Raw genomic sequence first — 4,730 nt, 5'->3', positions numbered from 1 at the left:
TCCAGCCTTCTCAGGAGCTGTCCCCTATGAACTAGCTGAAAAGAGTCATATTCAGGGACAGGGCAGAAGTGGTGGTGGCTTACAGAGTTGGTGTTACTAGGTAGGTGTTGGGTGATTTTCTAGTCTACAGTTACGGTGAGAGAATTCTGGAAAATCTGAGGGCTGCCTGAGTGACATCTCAGACAGAATTTTGAGAAAGAGCCAGTTGTTCCGTGGACTCACGGCACGGAAGTCAACAGTGTTGGGCCTCTTCCACCTAAGAAGGATCTTCTGAGGCGGCACTTTTTTTTTTTTTTTTTTTTTTTTTTTTTGAGACGGAGTTTCGCTCTTGTCGCCCAGGCTGGAGTGCAAACTGCAAATGGGCTGACAGCTCCAAGATTTTCCTTGCCAGAAACCAGGGATTTGGGGGCTGTCAATTACAGGGGCAAGCTTGAAAACTGGATGAGGAGAAATAATATCATCCTGAGGGATGAGAGACGGGTAGGAGATAGCTGGTTCCAACCCATGGGAGGCTATATGATCCTTAGAGCAAAGGCTCTCAACCAGGGTCCTATAGACCAAAAATTCAGGGTGGATGGGGGGTGCTTTGAATTGGGATGAATAAAACTGCCTCTTTCGGCCGGGCACAGTGGCTCACGCCTGTAATCCCAGCACTTTGGGAGGCCGAGGCAGGACGATCATGAGGTCAGCAGATTGAGACCATCCTGGCTAACACGGTGAAACCCCATCTCTACTAAAAATAACAGAAAATTAGCCAGGCGTGGTGGCGGGCACCTGTAGTCCCAGCTACTCAGGAGGCTGAGGCAGGAGAATGGCGTGAACCCGGGAGGCAGAGCTTGCAGTGAGCCCAGATCGTGCTACTGCACTCTAGCCTGGGCGACAGAGCAAGACTCCGTCTCAAAAAAACAAAAAACAAAAAACAGAAAAACAAATAAAACAAACTGCCTCTTTCTTTCCACTAACATCTAATTGAAATGTAGTATTTCCTTCAATGATGAATATAAGCAATAAACCACAAAGTATTAGGAGTACCTGTGAGTGTCAGTAACAGACATCACAGAGATTTGCATTTCGTATTACAGTTGTTGCAGGCATCTCGAAATTTCATTTATGTTCACGACTACTTCAAAATACCAGTAGTTATTGGCACTGCTGTTAGATCTGGTTATTTAACGCATACATCAAGAAGCACATATGTTACTATATCACACTGTGGGTAATATTTTGATAACCGAATTTTAATATAATGGGTTTCCTTTGTAAATCTGTATATTTTATTTTGTGCATTTAAACATATTATTCAGAGAAAGGGTCCATGGCTTCACCAGACTGCCAGAGGGGTCCACAGCTTTCTCAGAATGCAGACTTATTAAGCCTTATTAAAATCAAAACACGCTAAGCCCATTGATGGCTTGACTTCAGCTATATCGACAGAAGAAAGTGATTTTGTTAGTAAACTTAGTTGTTTCTAGACTTTCATAGTTTCTTTTTGTTTTCCTTTGCATTTCCCCTAACTTCCCCAAAAAGACCCCTTTGATAAGTTCTGGCCCTCAGCCAGGAAACTGAGGGACACAGGAATGTCCTAAGACACTTGCTATCAGGGTGGCAGCAACTGTGTCAAATCAGGATCCCAGAAAGAATGGGCAGAGATGGGGCAGAAAGAGCAGGGAAAAGATATCAAGAGGATGAATTTTGTGAGCAGGTCCTTTTAGGTGTGAGGCCTCTTCCACCCAGGAAAGCTCTTCTGGGGCAGGTTTTTTTTTTTTTTTTTTTTTTTTTTGAGACGGAAATTCGCTCTTGTTGCCCAGGCTAGAGTGCAATGGCACGATCTTGGCTCACTGCTACCTCCGCCTCCCGAGTTCAAGCGATTCTCCTGCTTCAGCTTCCCAAGTAGCTGGGACTACAGGCGCCTGCCACCACGCCGAGCTAATTTTTGTATTTTTAGCAGAGAGGGGTATCGCCATATTGGCCAAGTTGTTCTCAAACTCCTGACCTCAGGTGATCTGCCCACCTCGGCCTCCCAAAGTGCTGGGATTACAGGCATGAGCCACCGCGCCCAGCCGAGGCAGCTTTTCTAATTAAAATGTACTCATTTTTCTGCCAGAAAACTATACTTTCTCATATATATTTTTCTCTTTTTCATTTCCTCTCTCAAAGGACAGTGTGTCCTGCTGGGTATAGGGTAGAGAGTGTATTAGACAACTGGATATGTGAGGGACCAAGAAGGTGAGGATTAGCCTCCAAGTAATGCCCCTTCACCCCCAAATTTCAATGGTTTCTAGTTGTCCCAGAAGAGCTGGAGGAGTGGAGTGGGGATGATACCTATGTGTCTTCAGAGGAAACACATAAGAATAAATGGGACTGGGTGTGGTGGCTCACGCCTGTAATCCCCACACTTCAGGAGGCTGAGGCGGGCTGATCACAAGATCAAGAGATCGAGACCATCTTGGCCAACATGGTGAAACCCCATCTCTACTAAAAATACAAAAATTAGCTGGGTGTGGTGGCAGGCGCCTGTAGTCCTAGCTACTCGGGAGGCTGAGGCAGGAGAATCACTTGAACCCGAGAGGCGGAGGTTGCAGTGAGCCAAGATCGCACTCCTGCACTCCATCCAGCCTGGTGACAGAGCAAGACTCTGTCTCAAACAAAATAAAAAATAAAAAAATTTTAAAAATAATTAAAAAAAGAATAAATGGGATTTTTTTCACCTTCATTTTTTAAAGTTATTTTTATTGTGATACCATACCTAGAACATAAAATTTGCCATTTTAACCATTTCTAAGTGTGCTCTAAGTACATGTCATTAAGTACATTCACAATGCATGGCCACCATCCATCTCCAGAATTTTATCTTCCCAAACTGAAATTCTGTATCCATTAAACAATAACTCCCTAATCCTTCCAGCCCCTGGCAACCACCATTCTGCTTTCTGTCTCTATGAATTTGCCTATTCTAGGTACCTCATATAATTGGAATTATTATTCCAGTGTTTGTCCTTTCATGACTGGCTTATTTTACTTAGTATAATGGCTTTAAGGCTCACCCATGTGGTATCATGTGTCAGAATTTCTTTCCTTTGAAAGGCTGAGTTATACAGTGCCTTGTGTGGATATGCTACATATTGTTTTTCATTCATCTACTGATGGACATTTAGGTTGCCTTGACATTTTGGCTATTGTGAGTAATGTTGCTATGAATATAGATGTACAAACATCTGAGACTCTGCTTTCAATGCTTGTGATATACACCCAGAAATGGAATTCCTGGATCACACAGTAATTCTGTTTTTACTTTTTTTTTTGGAACTGCCATCCTGTTTTCCTTAACGGCTGCACAATTTCACATTCCCACCAACAGTGCACAAGAGTTTCAATTTCCCCACATCCTCATCTATACTTCTTATTTTCTGTTTTTTAAATAATAGCCATCCCAATGGGTGTGAGATGATATCTCATTGTGGTTTTGCTTCACATTTCCCTGATGATCAATAATGTTGAGCATCTTTTTCGTGTGCTTGTTGGCCCTTCGATTTGACTTCTTTTAGACTGATAAGCTTTACTATTTCATTTGTCTTTCTCTTCTTGCTCAGGTGCTATACGTCCTGTTTCTGTTCTTTTAGTGATTATGCTAGAAATTACAACACAAATCCTGGGTCTTGAAAGTTACCAAGGTAGCTTCAGTGTCCAACAGGGCGTGATGCCCACAGAGGTGCCTAAGACATTCAAATATGTTCAATCCAACAGTTATAGAGTAAATACTCATGATAAGATCTTGGGCTGTCCTTGCTGTGAGATCCTTACAGGCTCTTTACTATCTAGTAACAGAGATAAACCAATCATTCATTCAACCACTGTCCCCATTTTATGTGCCAGTGCTGGACACATACACAGATCACTATAATGCAAGACAGACTGTGGTGAGTGAAAGAGCCATGACAAAGTGATATTAGGATATCAGAATAAGAAAATATTATACAAGTTGAACAGATCAGGGGAGACAGGAAAGGGAGTCACCGTGGCGTGGCAAACAGGACATGAGTTCTGGAGTTCATCAGACTTAGATGGCAATTAGCTGTGTGACTCCAAACAAGTACTGCAATCCCTCTAAGTCTCAGTGTCCCTAGTCTCTCAGCCTGGTTCATGGGAAATGCTCCTACAGAAATGTCTGCCTTCCACCCTTCCTTCTTCCTTTTCTTTCTCACCTTCTTTCCTTCCTTCCTTCCTTCTATCTTGCTCAGAGCCTCCCTCAGTGCTTCCCCTCCTTTCCAAATGATGTTCAGAATCATAGCTGATTATGGAGCATTACTGGAAATAATGGGGAGGAAATAGAGAAAATGGAGAAAAGGCAGAGGGACAAGAAGGAGGGAGGAAGCAAGAAGAGAGGAATGAGAAAATGGCTTGGAGGAGATTTGGAATACAAATATTCATGTCCTTAGAATTAGGCTGTGGCTCTGACAGCCCCTCTCAGGGCCAGCTTTCATTCAGAGGATGGCTTTCCCTCATCTCTTCTGGGCTTGTATCACCATCCCCCTAAACTATCTCAATATTCTTTTTCCTGATCATCTAACCTCTGATCTCCACCCTCTCCAATCTATTCCAGTGCCTGCTTTTGGAGGTCTTTTGAAAGCATCCCCTTTTTTTTTTTTTTTTTTTTTTTTTTCCGTCTCTTTTTTCTCTTTCTCCGCTGGGTGGGGGGTGGGGGGCTTTTTTGGGTCACTACCCCCCCCCCC

General features: G+C 43.2%; 1 protein-coding gene across 1 annotated transcript in view; it reads left to right on the top strand.

Annotated features, from left to right (window-relative positions):
* The window catches only part of DGAT2L6 (diacylglycerol O-acyltransferase 2 like 6), a 27,250-nt gene that overhangs the window by 758 nt on the left and 21,762 nt on the right, over positions 1-4,730 (top strand). The gene's annotated exons all lie outside the window — the stretch shown is intronic.

The sequence above is a fragment of the Piliocolobus tephrosceles genome, chromosome 12 (assembly GCF_002776525.5).
Source record: "Piliocolobus tephrosceles isolate RC106 chromosome 12, ASM277652v3, whole genome shotgun sequence".
NCBI classification, from domain to species: Eukaryota; Metazoa; Chordata; class Mammalia; order Primates; family Cercopithecidae; genus Piliocolobus; species Piliocolobus tephrosceles.
Note: the sequence above shows the minus strand (reverse complement) of the source record. Positions and strands in the feature narration are given on the sequence as shown.